This window comes from Triticum dicoccoides, chromosome 5A, assembly GCF_002162155.2.
Source record: "Triticum dicoccoides isolate Atlit2015 ecotype Zavitan chromosome 5A, WEW_v2.0, whole genome shotgun sequence".
NCBI lineage: Eukaryota > Viridiplantae > Streptophyta > Magnoliopsida > Poales > Poaceae > Triticum > Triticum dicoccoides.
Window position 1 is genome coordinate 141,641,291 of NC_041388.1, and position 24,602 is coordinate 141,665,892.

Sequence of the window (24,602 nt, forward strand, 5' to 3'; positions counted from 1 at the left end):
GGTGGCGGGGCGCGGCTTGATCCCGCCTGATCCAATTGGGGGCAGAGGAGGGCGAGGGAGTGGGGAAGGAGTGGGGGACATAGTGGGGGATCATGGGGGCTGTGGGGTGGACGAGGGGATAGGGCTAGGGTTCGGTGTGGATCAGGAGGGGGTTATGGAGGGGAGTGGGGGTGGTTGGGCCAGCTGGGCCGACCCAGCTGGCTAGGCCCAGGGGAGCAGGGGCTTTCTTTGATTTTTGGTCTCAATTTTTCTTTTATTACTTTTCTCTTTTGACTTAATTTTGAATTTCGAATTCGAACGTGATTGAACCTTCACGAGGTTAACAACAGCAATTGCGGTGACATGGCATCATTAGCATGAGATTACTGTAGCATAATTACCTGGGCGTTACATAAACCTAGACTTGTTAGATGAGTTCTCTTGCTACAAGAATTTGATTTGCATATTATTGATAGAAAGGGAGCTGAGAACCCCGTTGTAGACAACTTGTCTAGGTTAGAGAATGTTCTTGATGACCCACTACCTATAGATGATAGCTTTCTGATGAACAACTAGCTGTCATAAATGCTTCTCGTACTGCTCCATGGTATGCTGATTATGCTAATTACATTGTTGCTAAATTTATACCACCTAGTTTCACATACCAGCAAAAGAAAAAGTTTTTCTATGATTTAAGACATTACTTCTGGGATGAACCACACCTTTATAAAGAAGGAGTAGATGGTGTTATTAGACGTTGTGTACCTGAGCATGAATAGGAACAGATCCTACGCAAGTTTCACTCCGAGGCTTATGGAGGACACCATGCTGGAGATAGAACCGCACATAAGGTATTACAATCCGGTTTTTATTGGCCTACTCTCTTCAAGGATGCCCGTAAGTTTGTCTTGTCTTGTGATGAATGTCAAAGAATTGGTAATATTAGTAGACGTCAAGAAATGCCTATGAACTATTCACTTGTTATTGAACCATTTGATGTTTGGGGCTTTGATTATATGGGACCGTTTCCTTCATCTAATGGGTATGCACATATTTTAGTTCCTGTTGATTACATTACTAAGTGGGTAGTAGCTACTCCAACTAGTAGTGCTGATCATAACACCTCTATTAAGATGCTTAAAGAAGTTATTTTTCTGAGGTTTGGAGTCCCTAGGTATTTAATGACTGATGGCAGTTCACATTTTATTCATGGTGCGTTTCGTAAAATGCTTGCTAAATATGATGTTAATCATAGAATTGCATCTCCATACCACCCACAATATAGTGGTCAAGTAGAACTGAGTAATAGAGAGCTTAAATTAATTTTGCAAAAGACTGTTAATAGGTCTAGAAATAATTGGTCCAAGAAACTTGATGATGCATTATGGGCCTATAGAACTACATATAAAAATCCTATGGGTATGTCTCCGTATAAGATGGTCTATGGAAAAGCATGTCACTTACCTCTCGAACTAGAACATAAGGCATATTGGGGCATTAAAGAGCTCAACTATATATGACTTCAAACTTGCCGGTGAGAAGAGACTATTTGACATTAGCTCACTTGATGAGTGGAGAACCCAGGCCTATGAGAATGCCAAACTGTTTAAAGAAAAAGTTAAAAGATGGCATGACAAAAGGATACAAAAACATGAGTTTTATGTAGGTGATTATGTTCTGTTATACAACTCTCGTTTAAGATTTTTTGCAGGAAAACTCCTCTCTAAATGGGAAGGTCCTTACGTTATCGAGGAAGTCTGTCGTTCCGGTGCCATAAAAATCAACAACTTCGAAGGCAAAAATCCGAAGGTGGTGAACGGTCAAAGAATCAAACATTATATCTTAGGTAATCCCATAAATTTTGAAACTAATGTTATTGACACCATAACTCCGGAGGAGTATATAAGGGACACTTTCCAGAATGTTTCAGACTCCGAAAAGGAATAGGTATGTGGTACGGTAAGTAAACCGACTCCAAAACAGTTCTAATAGCATTTTTTCTCTGTTTTGGAATATTTAAGAAAATAGGAAAAGAAGAAGCAGTCCGGAAATGACACGAGGCGACCACGAGGGTGCAGGGCATGCCTCCCTGCCTCGTGGGCACCTCGTATGCCCTCCGGACTCTGTTTTCTTGCACTATACTTCTTTTGGTCGGTAAAAATTCATTATATAATCTCCCGAAGGTTTTGACCACCGTACCATGCAAATATCCCCTGCTTTTGTTTCAAGCTGTTTTTCTGATAGATCTAGATCACCATTACATCTTCAAGCGCCCCCAAGGACAAGTTTTTCCAGAGGGTCATCAACCCCTACCTCGCGGAGGTGCTACAACACCCTCAAACCATTGAGTTATGTGAGGGGGTGCTGCACATCCGCGATGTTGAGGGACCAAGGAGGACTGGAAGCATGGAGACAACACTCGTAGCAATGGAGCAACAAGTTTCCAAGTGCCAGGGGATGGTGGAGCGCGGACTCGACGCCAACCACATGATGATCATGGAGTTCACCAACAACCATAAGCTGGATGCCAAGAACATTGGGGAGACCATCTTCAAGCTTCACGAGAAAATTGAGCACCTCCAAGCCCAGATCTATGACCTGCAAAACCAAAACTATGAGTATGAATATCGATTGAAGAGGATGAGTTTGGCTGCAGATTTGAGGATCTCGAAGACTCTATCATCCTTCTATGATGGTGAGCCTATGCATTTGAAGATGGACAACAAGCCTACATCATCAACAACTCCATCACCACCAAAGGAGAACTGAGTATCGGGTATGGGCACTCCCCTTGGCAACTGCCAAGCTTGGGGGAGTGCCCCGATATCGTATCACCATCACACTTCTATCTTTACTATTTTTCTTAGTTCGATCCTTTTGATTATATCTTGATCTAGTAGAATAAAGTTTAGTATGATCTGGCTTTGAGTTTTATGTTGATCCTTATCTATGTAATCGAGTCCATGAGCTATATATAATAAAGATTAGTCTTGAGTCAAGGGCTTAGTTATCTTGCTATGATCTTGAGGGTATAAAAATAAAAGAAAAGAGAAAGAATAAAAAGAAATAAAGGGATCATATTGATCTTATGGAGAGTAATGACTTCACATATAAAGATTATGATGAATAAAAGTTGTTGAGAGTTGAGAAACATAGTCTTGGTTATCGTTGCAATTAATAAGAAGTAATAAAGAAAGAGAGGTTTTCACATACAAATACACTATCTTGGACATCTTTTATGATTGTGAGCACTCATTAAATTATGACATGCTAAAAAGTTGATGTTGGATAAGGAAGACAACGTAATGGGTTATGTTTTCCTATATTCAAAATAAATTATATTGTCATGGATCATCCAACATGTTGAGCTTGCCTTTCCCCCTCATGCCAGCCAAATTATTTGCACCAAGTAGAGATACTACTTGTGCTTCCAAATATCCTTAAACCCAGTTTTTCCACGAGAGTCCACCATATCTACCTATGGATTGAATAAGATCCTTCAAGTAAGTTGGCATTGTTGCAAGCAATAAAATTGCTCTCTAAATATGTATGATCTATTAGTGCGGAGAAAATAAGCTTTATACGAGCTTGTGATATGGAAGAAATAAAAGCATCAGACTGCATAATAAAGGTCCCTATCACAAGTGGCAATATAAAGTGATGTTCTTTTGCATTAAGATTTTGTGCATCCAACCATAAAAGCACATGAAAACCTGTGCTTCCCCTGCAAAGGGCCTATCTTTTATTTTTGTCTTATACTTTATAGAAGAGTCATGGTGATATTCACCTTTCCTTTTTACATTTTATCCTTTGGAAAGCACTGTGTATTGGAAAGATCCCGATATATATAACTAATTGGATATGAGTTTTCATAAACTATTATTGTTGACATTACCCTTGAGGTAAAAGGTTGGGAGGAAAAACTGTAAGCCCCTATCTTTCTTTGTGTCCAATTAAAACTTCATACCCATAAGTGTTGCGTGAGTGTTAGCAATTGTGAAAGACTAAATTATAGTTGAGTATGTGGACTTGCTGAAAAGCTCTTATACCGACTCTTTCCGATGTTATGACAAATTGCAATTGCTTCAATGACCGAGATTATAGTTTGCTAGTTTTCAATGAAGTTTCTGATTCATAATTGACATTGTGAATAGAATATTACTTTATCATAAGAAATCATATGCCAATATATATATATATATTTCTTTTCTAATAATGATCATGATGCCCTCATGTCCGTATTTTATTTTATCGACACCTCTATCTCTAAACATGTGGACATATTTTTTGATATCGGCTTCCGCTTGAGGACAAGCGAGGTCTAAGCTTGGGGGAGTTGATGCGTCCATTTTTCATCATGCTTTTATATCAATATTTATTGTATTATGGGCTGTTATTACACATTATGTCACAATACTTATGCTTTTTCTATCTTATTTTACAAGGTTTACATAAAGAGGGAGAATGCCGACAGCTGGAATTATAGGCTGGAAAACGAGCAAATATTAGTGACCTATTCTGCACAACTCCAAAAGTCCTGAAACTCCATGGAAGTTAGTTTTGGAATATATTAAAAATATTGGGTGAAGAAAGCACCAGAGGGGAGCCAGCCACCGTCCACGAGGGTGGGGGCGCGCCCTACCCCCTGGGCGCGCCGCCTGCCTCGTGGGCCACCTGGCAGGCCCCCGATGCCCATCTTTTCCTATAAGGTGTATTTTGCCCTGGAAAAAATAAGAAGGAAACTTTCGGGACGAAGCACCGCCGTCTCGAGGCGGAACCTTAGCGGAACAAATCTAGGGCTCCAGCGGAGCTGTTCTGCCGGGGAAACATCCCTTCGGGAGGGCGAAATCGTCACCATCGTCATCACCATCGATCCTCTCATCGGGAGGGGGCCAATCTCCATCAACATCTTCACCAGCACCATCTCCTCTCAAACCCTAGTTCATCGCTTGTATCCGATATTTGTCTCAAAACCTTAGATTGGTACCTGTGGGTTGCTAGTAGTGTTGATTACTCCTTGTAGTTGATGCTAGTTGGTTTATTCGGTGGAAGATTACATGTTCAGATCCTTTATGCATATTAATACCCCTCTGATTATGAACATAAATATGATTTGTGAGTAGTTACGTTTATTCCTGAGGACATGGGAGAAGTCTTTCTATAAGTAGTCATGTGAATTTGGTATTCGTTTGATATTTTAATGAGATGTATGTTGTCTTTACTCTAGTGGTGTTATGTCAACGTCGACTACATGACACTTCACCATTATTTGGGCCTAGGGGAAGGCATCGGGATGTAATAAGTAGATGATGGGTTTCTAGTGTGACAAAAGCCTAAACCATAGTTTATGCATTGCTTCGTAAGGGGCTGATTTGGATCCATATGTTTCATGCTATGGTTAGGTTTACCTTAATACTTATTTCATAGTTGCAGATGCTTGCGAAAGGGGTTAATCATAAGTGTGATGATTGTCCAAGGAAGGGCAGTACCCAAGCACCGGTCCACCCACATATCAAATTATCAAAGTAACGAACGCGAATCATATGAGGATGATGAAAACTAGCTTGACGATAATTCCCATGTGTCCTCGGGAGCGCTTTCCTTTATATAAGAGTTTGTCCAGGCTTGTCCTTTGCTACAAAACAGATTGGGCCACCTTGCTGCACCTTGTTTACTTTTATTACTTGTTACCCGTTACGAATTACCTTATCACAAAATTATCTGTTACCGATAATTTCAGTGCTTCCAGAGAATACCTTACTGAAAACTGCTTGTCATTTCCTTCTGCTCCTCGTTGGGTTCGACACTCTTACTTATCGAAAGGACTATGATAGACCCCCTATACTTGTGACATCTGTTAGAACCATGATAGACAGATAGACAAGCCGAATCAACGGATAGAAATTGCAACATACAATCTTCACAATAAACATTCGAACAGAGATTGAATGAATGAATTCCAAAATTAACATTACACGACCATTAAGGTGAGAAGCCACTTAGACAAAGGTAGATGAATGAAACAACAAGGTACGAATGGAACAAATAAATGGTAAGGATCACCAAATCCCGTACCAATTATTTGTCGGAAGAATAACTAAGAGCTACTTGAATTCCCACCTATTAACTCCCGAAACTTTCTGGTTATGCAATCTGGTGTTGGGGATGCAGGGAGGTACAATATATATCACACAAGTAACAAGCCCTATGCTCCAACTGTATCCATCCATCAACACATAACCAAGAAAACTCCCAAAAAGCATCGAAAAGCATCCGTTATACGAGCTATGGCAATACTCCCGAACTCCCTCCCAAGTACTGGGTGGTGTCAAGGTTATGTCACCACTAACTGCATAAAAGAGATTTTCGATGTCAGCGAACTCAGGTATTCCAGAACTGCAACGATAAAATTGTGGTGACAACACCTCGGAGCTCAACTCCCCGGGACACTGCCACAACCCCTAAATGTCAGGAGGCACCAAGAACAATGTTCTCGTCACAAGAATATCAGAACGATCCCAAGATACCCGCGTGATCCTAATTTTTTTTTGTGAAAATGAGGAGAGAAAAGTCAAAACATCTACGTCAGGAGTCCTTACCAGAGCGACGAAGGGGAATGAGGAGTAAAAAGAATCCTACTCTACGATATATATGATCCTAAGACTCAAAATATTTTTGTTCTAGACTCAACAACGTCAACGATTCGATCAAGCAGGGGGCTCCTAAGTCGGGGATGTATCTGATTACCAACTTGTAACGCCCAAGATGCAGCTATATCTCCCACCTGTCGAGGCACGACTTAGAGGCATAATCGCATTTTGGTATTGTCGCAAGGAGGGCCATCTTCACACAATCCCATGTACAAGAACAAGGATAAATAAATAGTTGGCTTACAATCACCACGTCATACAATGATCAAATAATCCATACATCATTCAGAGTACTCAAAAGTCCAACTACTGACAAATCGAAATGAAAAGAAGACAACCGCAAATGCTAAATCCCGATCGTCCCAACTGGGCACCACTACTGATCATCCGGAAAGGACACATAGTAACGGGCAAGGTCCTCGTCGAACTCCCACTGGAGCTCAGTTGCATCACCTACACTGGTATCATCGGCACCTGCAACTCTTTTGGTAGTATTTGTGTGTCATGAGGACTCAGCAATCTCAAAAACCCGCGAGATCAAGACTATTTAAGCTTATGTGTAGGATGTGGTTATAAGGTGGAGTTGCAACAAGCACTAAGCAACTATGTTGGCTAACATACGAGTACAAGAGTAAGATGAGAAACTACGCAACGGACACAAACCTAGAAGTGATCCTGAGCTACTTACATTCAAACATAACCCAACCGTGTTCACTTCCCGAACCTCGTCGAAAAGAGACCATCATGGTTACACACGCGGTTGGTGTATTTTAATTAAGTCAAGTGTCAAGTTCTCTACAACCGGATATTAACAAATTCCCATCTGCCACATAACCGCGGGCACGGCTCTCGAAAGTTTATACCCTACAGGGGTGTCCCAACTTAGCCCATCACAAGCTCTCACGATCAACGAAGGATATTCCTTCTCCCGGAACAATCCGATTAGACTCGGAATCCCGGTTACAAGACATTTCGGCAATGGTAAAACAAGACCAGGAAGACCGCCCGATGTGCCGACAAATCCCGATAGGAGTCACACGTATCTCATTCTCAGGGCACACCGGATGGGCCAGACATCAGGTTGGCTGAGGCCTTGGTTTCCCAGGGGCACCGGGCGTCACCCATTTTGGACAATAACCCCAACCGCGTAAGGAACCAAAAATCAAGGAACATAACACCGGTATGATGGAAACTAAGGCGGCAAGAGTGGAACAAAACATCGAGCAAAAGGCCAAGCCTTCCACCCTTTGCCAAGTATATAGATGCATTAATTAAATATAAGAGATATTGTCATATCCCAACATATCCATATTCCAAACATGGAACAACCTACAAGGCACCTGCAACTAGCAACGCTATAAGAGGGGCTGAGCAAAAGCGGTAACATAGCCAAACAACGGTTTGCTAGGAAGGTGGGTTAGAGGCTTGGGAGGCATGATAAACAAGTGGTAGGTTGCGCGACATAGCGATAGAACGAACAACTAGCAAGCAAAGATAGAAGTCATATCGGGGGTAATGATCATCTTGCCTGCATAGTTCTCATGGTTGTCGAAAGCTTGCTCCTCGTAAACATACTTGACAGGATCCTCATGCACGAACTCGTCTCCCAGCTCTACCCAAAGTAAGAACACAAGCAACGGAACAACAATCAATCACGGTGCAATGCACAAGCAACATGATGCAAGACATGGCATGGAATGTGAGGTATGATGTGCAATGCATATGGGTACTCCAGAAGGGAAAAGATGATCATGGTATCAATTTGGCAAACCAAGCATGCCATTGGAAAGGTTAGGATATTTCGGTCGAAATCGATATAAGGATCACCAGAAACGGATGCACGGTTTGCAAATGACGAGCAAAACAAGAACGATGCAAAACTACGTTTAACAACATCATAGCACTTAAGATGGATCATGAAACTATGCTACATCACTCCAACATAGCAACAAAGCACATGGCAGCAAAGTACAGGTGAAGCTCTACAAATCATGAACTCACTAGAACAAGTCTAAAACAGCTTGGCAAAAATGCAAATGACAACAGTTACACAGACTTGCTGCAAATACTAAGCATGTCATAAACAACATCAGGTAGCAATGTTTAGAGCTAGTAAACTACATGCTACAGGAACATATCATGGAAAAAGGGCATGTCATACTAGTACTAAAGGCAAAGAACAAAACTCCCTTACTGAACTTGAGCCAAAGATGCACAGAAAAGATGGTAGCATCAACGCAAACATGGCAAGTGATATGAACAGATTCAGACTTAGTAGAAAATCATGGCATGGCAGAAACAAATTCATGATAGCAACTTTACAAGCTCATACCACTCACCACAAAGCATTCCAGGCCATCACAAGGTAACCAGTAGTAATAAGACATATTTATGAAGCTAAACATGGCAATAGCATAGTCATAGGGTACATGGATCACTAGCAAAACAAATGGCAAAAATGAACTTCCTATTAACAAGCTGACAACAATAATATTTAGGAAAAGGAGAGCATGGTAATGATAAGTTACACTACCCCATAAATACAACCAGAGGCATGAATGGATAGAGCATAACCATGTAACAGGAAAAGACTTAACAGAAATACTAAGTAGCTGAAAACAGCAACAACAAGTGGCCTACTTTTCATGCTTGTGCTATTCACCACAGGGCACATAAAATACAAGGATTGCACCACTATAAAGATGGCATGAAGATGCTCCTAAAACATGTAGGCATGATGCTCAAAAGACAACCACACAAAATGCTACAAAAAATAACAAATCATCAAGTTATGATGGATTCCAGCAGACAACATCATTTAGCACATTTGCAACGAATATTAGGTCATCAATATGGACAATAACATGCATGTAAATGATGCTAGCATGTAGAGCATCACGAGATGAACATTTCGATATATCATATGCGCAAATTGGAGCTACGGACATGGAGTTATGGACGGTCAAAGATGTGCACATGAGATGAAAGTTTAGGGACTTAGAAGAAATTGTCACCTCCGGATCTAGGGTTCGTCCGGGCGCATGTGAACCGAGGCGACTCTAGCGAGCTTGAGGAAGTACGGCGAGGTCGGGGGTGGCCGGAGTTGGTGGATCCGCGCCGGATCTCACCGGATCCGGCCGGATCCCGATGAGGGGCGGCACCGAGACGCAGTTGCCGGCGCTGGCAGCGAGGCAAGGCTGCATGCGGGCGGCGACAGCGGTGAGCGCGGGGACGCGGGAAGCGCGGGGGTGCGGTCGGACGGGCCGGGAGGGCCGGCTCCGGGCTCACAGGCCCGCGCGTGGTGGAGGCTTGCGGTGGTGACGTGGCACGAGGCGATTCGCTGGGGGGCGCGTCCGGCGGCATCCAGACGTGTCCGGCGCGCGGAGGAAGGGGGAGGTTAGGGTTTGCTCCGGGATTTGGACGGGGGAGGCCTTTTTATAGATAAAGGGAGCTAGGAGAGTCCAAATGAGGTGCGGTTTTCGCCCAGACGATCATGATCCAACGACGGATAGCATGGACGGGGTTTAGATGGGCTAGTGGGCTGTTGCGGAGGGGTGTTGGGCTGCAAGGAGAGAGAGGTTTCAGCGGTTACACGGTTAACCATTGGGGCATCAAACGACCTCCAAATGGAACGAAATTTGACAGGTGGCCTAGCTGTGATGTACCAAGGACACTCGACAAATCTCGGCCCATTCCGAGAATGTTTTTCTCCCGCTGACGAAATGAGATCTGAGAGGTGCAACGGGTGCATGTGTGAGTGTCGGATTCCAAAACAGATAGTGGGGAAAATGACCGGATGCACAAGACGAACACGAATGCAAATGAGATGCACATGATGACATGAGATGAAATGCATGACATGAACAAAATGCAAAACGAGGACAAAACCCAACTACGGAGGATATAACATATAACATAGCCGGAAATGGCAAGAGTTGGAGTTACAATTATGGAATGTTACATCCGGGGCGTTACACTTTGGGTCCGTAGTTAGTAGCTAGATGACTTCATCTCTCTCTCTCTCTCTCTATATCTCTTGATTCTCAAAACAATGGTCTCTTGGTGATCCATATGACAACTCTTTTTGCGGTGTGTTTGTTGGGATCTGATGAACTTTGAGTTTATGATCAGTCATATCTTTTTATATCCATGAAAGTTATTTGAGTTTCTTTGATCTCTTATATGCATGATCTTTTATAGCCTCGTATTTCTTCTTCGATATTTGGGTTTTGTCTTGCCAACTTGATCTATTTATCTTGCAATGGGAAGAGGTACTCAGTAGTGGGTTCGATCTTACGGTGCTTGATCCCAGTGACAAAAAGGGAACCGACACGTATGTATCGTTGCTACTAAGGATAAAAAGATGGGATCTATATCTACACAATAGATAAACGGATCTTGTCTACATCGTGTCATCGTTCTTATTGCATTACTCTGTTTTTCCGTGAACTTAATACACTAGATGCATGCTGGATAGCGGTCAATGTGTGGAGTAATAGTAGTAGATGCAGGCAGGAGTCGGTCTACTAATCTTGGACATGATGCCTATGTAATGATCATTGCCTGGATATCGTCATAATTATTTGAGGTTCTATCAATTGCCCAATAGTAATTTTTTTACCCACCATTTGCTATCTTTCTCGAGAGAAGCCACTAGTGAAACCTACGGCCCCCGAGTCTTCTTTCTCATATATTTTCTTGCGATCTACTTTTCCTTTGCATTTTTATTCAAATCTATTAAACCAAAAATAAAAAAATACTTTGATGCACTTTATTTTATTTGAGATCTATTATTTCAATCTATTACAATCTCTTTCATCATTACCCGAAAGGGATTTACAGCCCCTTTAACACGTCGGGTTGCAAGGTGTTGTTATCTGTGTGCAGTTGTTGTTTACGTTGTGTTGCTTGGTTCTCCTACTGGTTCGATAACCTTGGTTTCTTCACTAAGGGAGATACCTACCATCATTGTGCTACATCATCCCTTCCTCTTTGGGGGAATACCGACGTAGTCCTAGCAGACAGGAGCTTTTCTGGCGCTATAGTCAGTGAGCAATCAGTACCTCCCTACCAAACTTATGAGGCACATTCAGGTTTGGTACACAACGTGGCATACATTATAGAACCTATGGATGAGACATAGAGAATGATTTGCATGCTCTCTCTATCTTCTGTCGTGGTTAGACTTTGAGTTTGACTCAATTTCACACCTTGCAACACAAGCAAGAACCCTTTCTTTGACTGGTCCACTTTGAACTTCTTCAGAACTTTGTCAAGGTATGTGCTTTGTAAAAGTCCTATTAAGCGTCTCGATCTATTCGTATAGATCTTGATGCCCAATATGTAAGCAGCTTCACCGAGGTCTTTCATTGAAAAATTCTTATTCAAATATCCTTTTATGCTATCCAGAAATTCTATATCATCTCCAATCAGCAATATGTCATCCACATATAATATTAGAAATGCTACAGAGCTCCCACTCACTTTCTTATAAATACAGGCTTCACCGTAAGTCTGTATAAAACCAAATGCTTTGATGACCTCGTGAAAGCGTATATTCCAACTCTGGGATGCTTGCACCATTCCATAGATGGATCACTGGAGCTTGCACACTTTGTTAGCACCCTTAGGATCGACAAAACCTTCTGGTTGCATCATATACAACTCTTCTTTAAGAAACCCGTTAAGGAATGCAGTTTTGACGTCCATTTGCCAGATTTTGATCATAAAATGCGGCAATTGCTAACATGATTCTGACAGACTTAAGCATCACTGCGGGTGAGAAAGTCTCGTCATAATCAACTCCTTAAACTTGTCAAAAACCTTTTGTGATAAGTCGAGCTTTGTAGACAGTAATATTACCATCAGCATCCGTCTTTCTCTTGAAGATCCATTTATTCTCAATGGCTTGCCGATCATCGGGCAAGTCCAGCAAAGTCCACACTTTGTTCTCAATTCTCATACATGGATCCTATCTCAGATTTCATGGCCTCAAGCCATTTGTTGGAAGGGAAAACTTTCTTTTTGCCACTCTAGTTTTTGCCCACTTTGCTTATGCTACTCTAGAATTTGACATATCACTTTTGCCACACTTAGCTTTTGACAATTATCACAATTTCCATTTCGTGGCAAAAACAAAAATTTTAGAGTGGAAATTGTGATACATTTCAAAATCTAAGAGTGGCAAAAGTGATATAAAAAATATTGCTGTTGCCATCCAATGGCATTTGTGATGTATTCTCAAAAGGTAGGAGTGGCAAAAGTGAGATGCCAAATTCTAGAGTGGCATAAACAAAGTTTCCCCTTGTTGGAATCTGGGCTCATCATAGCTTCTTCATAGCTCGTAGGTTCGCCGTTGTCTAACAACATGACTTCCATAACAGGATTACCGTACCACTCTGGTGCGGTACGTGTTCTGGTCGACCTACGAGGTTCAATAGTAACTTGATCTGAAGTTCCATGATCATCATCATTTGCTTCTTCTCTAGTTGGTGTAGGCATCATGGGAACGGTTTTCTCTGATGTTCTACTTTCCAATTCGAGAGAAGGTACAATTACCTCATAGTGTTCTACTTTCCTCCCACTCACTTCTTTCGAGAGAAAATCCTTCTCTAGAAATGACCCATTCTTAGCAACAAAGATCTTGCCTTTGGATCTGTGGTAGAAGGTATAGACAATATTTTCTTTAGGGTATCCTATGAAGACGCACCTCTTCGCTTTGGGTTCTAGCTTATCAGGCTGAATCCTTTTGACATAAGAGTCACATCCCCAAACTTTAAGAAACAACAACCTAGGTTTCTTGCCAAACCATAGTTCATGTGGTGTCGTCTCAATGGATTTAGACGGCGCCCTATTTAACGTGAATGCGATTGTTTCTAATGCATAACCCCAAAACAATAGCGGTAAATCGGTAAGGGACATCATATAACGCACCATATCTAATAAAGTACGGTTAGGACGTTCGGACGCACCATTATGCTATGATGTTCCAGGTGGCGTGAGTTTTGAAACAATTCCACATTGTCTTAAATGAAGGCCAAACTTGTAACTCAAATATTCACCTCCTTGATCAGATCGTAGAAACTTTATTTTCTTGCTATGATGATTCTCCACTTCACTCTAAATTCTTTGAACTTTTAAAATGATTCAGACTTGTGTTTCATCAAGTAGATATACCCATACCTACTCAAATCATCCGTGAAGGTTAGAAAATAATGATACCCACCGCGTGCTTCAACACTCATTGGATCACATACATCGGGGTGTATTATTTCCAATAAGTCATGAGCTCGCTCCATTGTTCCGGAGAATGGAGTTTTAGTAATCTTACCCATGAGGCATGGTTCACAAGTATCAAATGATTCATAATCAAGTGATTCCAAAAGTCCACCTGCAAGTAGTTTCTTCATGCGCTTTACACCAATATGACCTAAACGGTAGTGCCACAAGTATGTTGCACTATCATTATCAACTTTGCATCTTTTGGCATCAATATTATGAATATGTGTATCACTATGATCAAGATTTAACAAGAATACACCATTCATCAAAGGTGCATGACCATAAAGGATGTTACTCTTATAAATAGAACAACCATTATTCTCTGACTTAAATGAATAACCGGCTCGTAATAAACAAGGTCTAGATATAATGTTCATGCTCAACGCTGGCACCAAATAACAATTATTGAGGTCTATAACTAATCCCAAGGTAGATGTAGAGGTAGCATGCCAGCGGCGATCACATCAACCTTGGAACCATTCCCGATGCGCATCGCCACCTCGTCCTTAGCAAAACTTCGTTTATTCTGCAAATCCTATTTCGAGCTACAAATATGTGCAACCGAACCAATATCAAATACCCAAGCGCTACTACGAGAATTAGTAAGTAACACATCGATAACATGTATATCAAATATACCTTTGTTCACTTTGCCATCCTTCTTATCTGCCAAGTACTTGGGGCAGTTCCGCTTCTAGTGTCCATTTCCATTGCAGCAGAAGCACTCAGTTTCAGGCTTGGGTCCAGCTTTGGGCTTCTTCACGGGAGCGGCAACTTGCTTGTCGGTCTTCTTGAAGTACCCTTTCTTTCCCTTGTCCTTTTTCTTGAAACTGGTGGTCTTGTTAACCATCAACACTTGATGCTCTTTCTTGATTTCTACCTCCGCTGATTTCAGCATTTCGAAGAACTCGAGAATCAATTTTGTCATCCCTTGCATATTATAATTCATCACGAAGCCTTTGTAGCTTGGTGGTAGTGACTGAAGAACTCTATCAATAACAGTCTCAACTGGAAGATCAATTCCAGCTGAGTCAAGTGGTTATGGTACCCAGATATTCTGAGTATGTGTTCACCGACAGAACCATTCTCCTCCATCTTACATCTAAAGAACTTGTTGGAGACTTCATATCTCTCAACCAGGGCATTAGCTTGAAATATCAATTTCAGCTATTGGAACATCTCATATGCTCCGTGGCATTCAAAAATATTTTGAAGTCCCGGTTCCAAGTCGTAAAGCATGGAACACTGAACTAATGAGTAGTCATCAAATCGAGCCTTCCAGACATTCATAACGTCTACATCAGCTCCTGAAACAGGTCTGTCACCTAGCGGTGCATCAAGGACATAATTCTTCTGTACATCAATGAGGATAATCCTCAAGTTACGGACCCAACTGTGTAGTTGCTACCATCATCTTTCGACTTAGGTTTCTCTTGGAACACATTAAAATTCAAGGTAACGGTAGCATGGGCCATTGGTCTACAACATAGATTTGCAAAAACTATCAGGACTAAGTTCATGATAAATTTTAGTTCAAATAATCAAATTACTAATGAACTCCCACTTAAATCAACATCCCTCAAGTTGTGTAAGTGAAACATGATCCAAATGAACTAACCCATGTCTGATCATCACGTGAGATGGGGTAGTCTTCAATGGTGAACATCTCCATGTTGATCATATCTACTATATGACTCACGTTCGACCTTTCGGTCTCTAGTGTTCCGAGACCATGTCTGTACATGTTAGGCTCGTCAAGGTTAACCCAAGTATTTTGCATGTGCAAAACTGGCTTACACCCATTGTATGTGAACGTAGAGTCTATCACACCCGATCATCATGAGGTGCTTTGAAACGACGAGCTTTAGCAACGGTGCATACTCGGGGAGAGTACTTTTATCTTGAAATTAAGTGCAGTGAAAGTGCGTTATATTGACTAGAGGGGGGGTGAATATGCATTTTTTACAAATTCATCACTAAGGAATTTCAGGGTGAGGAAATTCCTAAGCAACGAACTACTTAGCAGCGGAATAAGTACTCATATGCAAGCATAACAAAGCAAAAGCACAATCAACATGATGAAATGAAAACACGCACATAGTACAAGTAGCGTAAACACAGGATAAGCAGGCTGAAGACAAAGTGACTGAAGAATTAGGATTGAGGAAATTGAGAAAGTCTTCAGTCAAAGTCTTCAAACAGTAACGATCAAGTACTTCTACACAAAAATGAGGAAATGAAAGGGTTGAGGAAATAGAACCAGTTAGCTTGGTGAAGACAGTGATTTGGTAGACCAGTTCCAACTGCTGTGACAGTCGTACGTCTGGTTGGAGCGACTAGGTATTAAAACCTGAGGACACACAGTCCTCATCGTATTCTCCTTGAGCTAAGGTCACACAGACCTCGCCCAATCACTCGTGGTAAGTCTTCAGGTGACTTCCAAACCTTCAGAGACTCGGTCACTCGGTGATCCACAATTTCCTCTTGGATGCTCTAGACCATGACTCCTAACCGTCTGGAGGATGCAGAGTCCTCAAGGGTAACAAGCTTCGATTCCACAAAGGAACACTCTCTTCGGTGATGCTCAATCACTTTGGGTTTGTAGGTGTTTGGGTTTTTCCTCACTTGATGATTTTCGCTCAAAGTCCTCGGAGGATGGGATGCTCTCAATGACAAGTGTCAGTTTCTCACGGAGCAGCCAACCAGCTAGTGGTTGTAGGGGCGGCTATTTATAGCCTAGGGAGCAGCCCGACACGATAAGACATAAATGCCCTTCAATGATATGACTGTTAGGTGGGTAGATATTTTGGGACAGCTGGCGCGTAGCACAACAACAGTCGGAAATTTGAGTATCAAATTCCTCAAGGCTATCATGTTCCTCACTTGTAGGCAATCTGCACTAGCAAATTCCTAACTCCTCAGTCAGAACAAATTCCTCAGAGACTAGAAGATCTTCGTCTCTGTCACTGAAGTTGACTGAACTATATCAGATTTCCAATGGCTTCACTCGAAAGGATTGGTAGGTGTAGGATTTTGAGATGAGCATCACTTGGAAACTTTTCCTTTGTTTTACCTCAACCCCCTTTAACAGTATGGTGTTTCCTATGACTCAAGAAAGAGAAAATGAAACTACGAAAACAAAAGCATTCACGCTTCATAATCCTCGCATGAATATCAAGTCTTCACGGTCACACCAATTTCTTCACTTTCAAAGTCTTCAAGAAAACCAAAGTCTTCAGCTGAAGACATTCATTTTTAGGGGTCGACTTTCATCATAAATATCAAACTCCTCATAGACTTATAGACCTGTGTACACTCACAAACTCACCAGTCCCTTAACCTATAAGTCTTCAATACACCAAAATCACTAAGGGGCACTAGATGCACTTACAATCTCCCCCTTTTTGGTGATTGATGACAATATAGGTTAAGTTTTCAATGGGGATAAACATATGAAGTGTAGATACCGATATTGAGGAATTTGATTGCAAGATATAGAAGAACTCCCCCTGAAGATGTGCATATCTGAGGAATTTTCTTTGAATAGCAAATGCACATTGTAGAGTAGAATCATGGAGATCTCCCCCTATATCTTGTAATTCATACACGCATTTAATATATGATATGAAGAATTTGAAATGCATGATGAAATATGGTGTCTGATGTAATTCAGCATGCGTGCATTAACATATATGAGGAAATAGCACGCAGAAAAACATAGCAAAAGTATCAGACCACCATCGGACTTAAGTTTACAACCCAGTCCAACAAAAACTTCAGAAGAACGAGAGTTGCAACTTAAAAAATGCCCATATATAGACCCGCTTGAAGACTAACTCAAATTTCTCCCCCTTTGTCATCGAATGACCAAAAGGGACGAAAAATGAGGACTAACACCCATGAAGAATATCATCGTGAAATTGATGGAGGAGCGCCAGCGCTGTTGGGGTCGTCCGTTGATGTAGGGCCTACCACGGTGTCGTTCAAATCTTCGGCTTCATCCGTCTCATGCGATGAAGAATATGAACTGTCCACCAAGTGATAAACTTTGACCTTCTTGAATTTGTTCGAAGGCAGCTGAGACCAGTCAAAGTCCAATTGGAAGCCCATCTTCTTAAGATCTTCATCACCGTAGAGGTGAGACAATACAACCCAAGTGCGGTCAAAGACTTCATGCAAGTAGTAGTGGTTCTTCTTCACAATGTTTTACGTGATTATCATGTCTTGAAGAATTGAACCAAACTGACGCTTGACCCACTTGTGATTGCAATCCACCTTCTGATGAAGACTGAGGAGAAGCTCACGATCAGTCATCACCCATGGAGCGGTGGATTTAGGAAAATGCTTTGAAGCATTTGCAGCAGTATCATGGGTGGTAGAGTCTTCATTGGTGGAATAAGATGCAACTTTGCGAAACTATCCATCCAATGGACGAATGCCTTCATCTATGATAGCAGCCTTGCCCTTCTCCTAAGCTAACAAAATAGTCCTTTTGAGGACTTCAATTGGCGGCAAGTAGCTGAGATGATTTTGACAATCAGCCTTATAGTTGATTGAAGACCTTGATCTGATAAATCTCATGATCCAGGGAGCGTAAGGCTTCAATTCAAACGGTGGCAGGGCTACATTGGCCAAAGTCCTCATGAAGAAATCGTGGTAGTTGATAGGAATACCATGTATGATGTTGAAAAGCATATTCTTCATGATGCCAACAACTTCTTCATCATCAGAGTTGTGGCCCTTGATCGCATTGAGGGTTTTGGTCAATATCCTGTATATAGTCCTTGGCACATAAAGCAATTCCTTGACGAGGAATTTGGTCCTTGGAGCTTGGCCTGGCTTCAAATGCTTCATCAGAATTTGCATCAGATGGTTTGAAAGTTCAGGTTCATCATAGATGCGCCTTGCACCTTCAGTGGGAGGACTGACTGGGACGTCATGAAGCAATTATGAGGCCGGAGCTTTATAGTGAGTGTTTTCAGTCATCCAGTCCAACACCCATGAATTGACATCTTCAACATTTCCAGTAATGTGAAGTGTGGTGAAGAATTGAAGAATGAGTTCTTCATTCCAATCGCAGATGTCGGTGTAGAGGTTGAGCAGCCCAGTGTCATGAAGAACACTGAGGACTGGGGTGAAGCATGGTAGAGACTCCATGTCCACATGAGGAATTTGCTCACGGTCAAAGATCTTGTCTTTATCAAACATCATCGAGGAATAGAAGTTCATCTGGCTAGCGGTCCAAAAGCGCTTTCGTCAAAGACAAGCGGAGTCATAAGGATTGTAGTTAGTGAAGAAAATACGCTCATTGAAGAAGTCATCAGCCTTGAACTTCTACTTCCTGGTGAGAGGACTCAGTGGCTTGGCCTGAAGAATAGCAGTTGAAGTCTTCACAGCCTCTTGAAGCACAACCTCTGGAGCCATAGGCTGAGGAATTTCAGTGACATTGTCATCAGCAACAGCCTTGGCCTCCATTTCTTCAGCAACATTTTCATCAGCACTAGTGGCTGGAACTTCTTCAGGAATAGTGAGAAGAGAAGCTTGACGTTCTTCAGTGCCCGTGTGAATTTCTTCAGTTTGGACAGGGGGCTGAGGAATCTATTGCAGAGGGGTGTAGAGTGGTGAATTGGGGTGATGACTTTCCCAGTAGTCATCCTTCAAAATAGGAGTTGTACACCCAATGTCCACATCTTCATCTTCATCATCTATTTCCTGGACGCCTGCCTATTCAGCTGTGAACTGAGGCATGGGTGATGATGCCAGTGGTGTCGAAGGGATATCATCCACTTCAATTTCCTCATCCAACTGCTCTGATGTGGCAGCAGAAGGATCTTCTTCATCATATTCACTTGGAATCACATATTCCTCACCAAAGGGAACAATCTCCTTTGATGGCATGCTTGATATTGGCACAACATCTATGAGATTTTCATAAGAGCTCGTCAAAGTCTTTATTCTCTTTGAAGCTGAAGACTCTGAGGATGTAGATGCTTTCCTTTTCTTCACAGCTGCTCGCTCTGCAGCTTTGGTTTTCTCTGCTTCTAATGCATCAGGAAGGCTGATACTTGTCGTCTGTGCAGGAGGAGCAGAGGTAATTGGTGCAGTTTCTTCAGGCGCAACTGATGCAGTTGCCCTGGCATGTTCAGTTTCCTCAGGCGCAGTAGCAGATGCTTCAACTGGCCTAGATTGTTATTCAGGCGCAGCAGTGGAGGTTGCCCTGGCAATTTCTTCAGCGACTGGAATTTCTTTATCAGCCCTGGTGCTCTCATTTTCTCCAGCAGCCTGATTTTCATCAGCGGTGCTGGCATGTTCTTCAGTAGGCAGAGTAGGTGCTTCAACTTGAGGAATTTCATGTTGCACGGGGCTGCAACGTTTGATATGAATCCCTTGGCCAGCTTGACGAATTTGACTTTGGCTCCCAGCCAATCAGCATAGTATCGATCAAATTCATTACTTAGACCCTTGATCTCTGTTTACAAAGATACAATTTCATCAGGTGATAGTGTCAGAACATTGTTCTTCAGAAAGCGCTGTTTCTTGTACTGAGCTTTCTTCACTCTCCTCCCCTGTTCAAATTTCCATTTTTCCTCATCAATGAAGGCCGTCAACACATGAATTTGGCCAGGAGTGAGGTTCAGCTCAGGAAAAGGAGTATTGGGGTCCTTGTGCCATAGGTCGATGAAGTCGAGGATCAACTTTGGATCCAGCATAAGTGGCACATTACTGCCTTTGGCTCTAGCGGCCCTATGCTGTCTGTCTCTGATAATTTATGCTAATTCATCATCATCAGCTTCATCTTCACTCGATGGCACTTGGAAGGCAACCCGCTTCTTGTGAGGACTTGGCCTTGTGCCTCGTCCAGCAGTGGCCTTTTTCTTCAGCAGAGTTGGGCCTCTTGAGGATTGAGGAGGAGCTGAAGAACTTGCAGATGCTCCTGAAGCAATAGAGATACTAGTTGTCCTTTGGCAAGAGGCGAGATGTGCAGGTGTCGAGGACTTTGCAGCAGCATTTGAAGGTTTTGCAACAGTGGGAACTGGAGCTTCTTGAGGAATATGCCATGAGGGCTTTGATGAGATTGGCCGTGAGGGCATTGTAGAGGAACTCGGCTTGTGTGCAGGCTTCTTGGGCATAGCCTTCTTGGGCTTGCTAGCAGAGGCCTTAGCAACGGAGTCTTCATTGAATTTCCTCACTGCTTCTTTGGCCATTTTGGCCAACTTGGCTTGCCGCTTGTCCCATTCATCTGGAAAATCCTCACCACGCTTGAGGCTAGTGGGATGAGCAACTTGACCAGGTGCCAATGGAGGTCTTGGGCAAGGAGGGTGTAAAGCGAATTTCTTCATGTATTTTGGAGTTACATATCTGTACTCCCTCCATTCCCGTCCCCATCTCTTCTCTATCCTTTGTATGCACACCTTGCGCTGATGCTTGTTCTCCTTTCCATGTTTGGCTTCATTAGGAGTGCAATAGTCCTCATAGATGTCATCAGGGATCTCGAAAGCAGTATTCACTTCTGGTCTCTTGCCATCAGCCATTTTCTTCAGCCGAGGATTTTGAACAATAGAATTCTCCGACGAGGTATGCAATTTATCTTCGAGGAACGTTGCAAATGAGTTAAGTTGATGAGAACATAGTGATTCAGTAGCGGACATGTGTACCTATGAACGGAGTATAGGTGCGAAGAATTTGGAGAGGTCACATGCATTCTTAGAAGATTTTCAAAAGAATCAAGTTTGAGGAATTTTACCGGGAGTGTCTTGAGGAATTTCACTAAGTGGTCTTTGACTTAGGTTCCAGAGTTGTATAGATTGAAAATCCACACAATTGAGGAATCTTGAGGAAAAAACGTTGCTTAGAGAAATAGATCAAGAACAGATGCATGTGAGGTGTTTTAAGAGTGTGGAAGATGAAGAATAAACACCTTTTGAAGATTTTGTGGAAATCATCAGAATCAACAAGGGCAGTAAAAATAGATTTTATTTACCCTTGACGAAGAACACGACGAACTGGGAGAAGTTCGTCCGTTCAGATCTTCCACGCTCTAACTTGGCGGCGGAGTGAAGATTTCCATGGCTGGCGCGAGTACGACGGCGACGAGGTCGAGCCAGTAAAGCTCTTCCTCACCAGCAATGATGGAGAGTAGCGGCAGCGCTAGGTCAGAGAACTCAAGAGTGGGAAGTGAGGTCGAGCAGGGTAAATGAGGTCTGAGGAGGGTGAGAAGTATTTATAGCCGAGGTGAAGACCTGCTCGTCCGAGGAAAATGGACGAATGTGCCCCTGACACTTCTCATCCTAGCGACATGTGTCACCCACGTACTGTGAAGTGTAGATCGTGGGTGAATATAATAATCTCATCGTGGGATGCGAAATGGTTTGAGCGGCAAACACCAAAAATTCAGATAAGACTATTTTAAAGTGTCGTTCACAAATTCTTCAGCTGATAAGGACATAGTGAAGATTTTGGACGAGTTTCAAATAGAACGCACATGAAGATTTTGAACGAGTTTCAAATAGAACGCACACTATTTTAAAGTTGATTCTATTGAAAAGATGCCGTGTCCTAAGGACATCAAAGGTATACGAAGTTTCCTTGGTCATGCCGGTTTTTATAGGAGGTTCATTAAAGACTTCTCGAAAATTTCTAGGCCTCTGACTAATATCTTACAAAAAGACGTTCCTTTTGTCTTTGATGATGATTGTGTAGAAGCATTTGAAATACTTAAGAAAGCCTTGATTTCTGCACCCATTGTTCAGCCACCTGATTGGAATTTACCCATTGAAATTATGTGTGATGCTAGTGATTATGCTGTAGGTGCTGTTCTAGGACAAAGAGTTGATAAGAAATTAAATGTTATCCAATATGCTAGTAAAACTCTTGACCGTGCCTATAGAAACTATGCTACTACTAAAAAGAATTTTTAGCAGTTGTATTTTCTTGTGATAAGTTCAGACCTTATATTGTTGCTTCTAAAGTAACTGTTCACACTGATCATGCTGCTATTAAATATCTTATGGAAAAGAAAGATGCTAAACTGTGACACCCCCGATTCGACCATACACTAATCATACACACAAATGTGTACGATCAAGATTAGGGACTCACGGGAAGATATCACAACACAACTCTAGACATAAATTGAAATAACACAAGCTTTATATTACAAGCCAGGGGCCTCGAGGGCTCGGATACATAGCTCGATACACAAGCGTCGGCAGAAGCAACAATATCTGAGTACAGACATAAGTTAAACAAGCTTTGCCTTAAGAAGGCTAGCACAAACATCAACGATCAAAGAGGCAAGGCCTCCTGCCTGGGACCTCCTAACTACTCCTGGTCTTCGGTGAACTCCATGTAGTAGTATCCGTCGGCGGTGGCATCTGGCTCCAGGGATCCACCAACTGGTTGCAACAACCGGAAAGAAGAAAGAAGGGGGAAAAGGGGTAGCAAAGCAACTGTGATTACTCATCCAAAGTACTCGCAAGCATCAGAACTAAACTAAGTATGCATTGGTATCAAATTGAAGGGTTGTATCTGTGGACTGAACTACAGAATGCCAGAATAGAGGGAAAGGCCTAGCCTATTGAGGACTAGCATCTTCAAGCAGCTCCAAGCATCTTGTAGCATGTAGAAGAGTAAAGAATAGCATTTTATAATTAACAAGCATGTTGTAGCATTAACGCCTAGAGATCCTTCCTCGACTCCCTACGAGAGAGCAATCTCGGAGCCACATATCTCAAGTATTCATTTCTAGTTGTAAAAGATCAGGATATAAGTCTGAACGACCGTTACCGTGGACAAGGTATTCGAATAGATAACTTCCCTGCAGGGATGCACCATGTTTTCCAACTCGCTTGATTACTATGGCCGGACACACTTTTCTGGGTCAATGCCCAGCCTCGGAAGATCAACACGTCATAGCCCTACCTAGGCTCAGCAGAGAGATCCCCGCCGGTCTACATCCTAGGCACTCCGGGGTCTAGGCCCATCGTCCGTTGCACTCCGGGGTCTAGGCCCATCGTCCATGAGCTGGGACGAGCACCACCTCATACTGGATGGCACAGGCCCGACAGGCCCACAATGCTGAACTGGACGTCTGACAAAGCTTCACCTGATATTGCGACGTCGAGGCCATAACTATTATCGCGTGGTGGTTAGTGCATAAAGGCCAAAGGCCAACTCAGAACAAATACCCAAACTATAGTGTATTATTAGCTTGCGAAGACGAGCAGAGACTCACAATCGATGTGACCCCATCGCCCCGTCTTGTTGACTTACGGCAAGGGCCCAGAATGCCCGACCGTGCCACGTAATTATCTTGCGGGTGCTCTCTGGGCCTGCCTGACTTTCACCAAGGTTTCAAGTAAAGTCAAGGTAACAGCGTGTCCAAACATCACTGGGAAAACCCAAGGAACCACCCTCGGAGGATTCCACTCGATGTAATCATCAAGGTGAACATAAGAGGAACCACCCTCGAGGTTCACACTTGAGGGGTTGCACGATAGAGTCATATCGGGAATGGTGAAGGAGGAACCACCCTCGTTGACCACGACCGAATAGCTACACTACAGCGATCTCATCAGGAGTGATGTATGAGGTTCCACCCTCGGCACTCGATGGTAACTCTACAGAGTCGAGCAAGAAAAGGGGGCGTGATGTGATGTGAGGTGTCGGGCTCTGATCGTCGATCACGTTGAT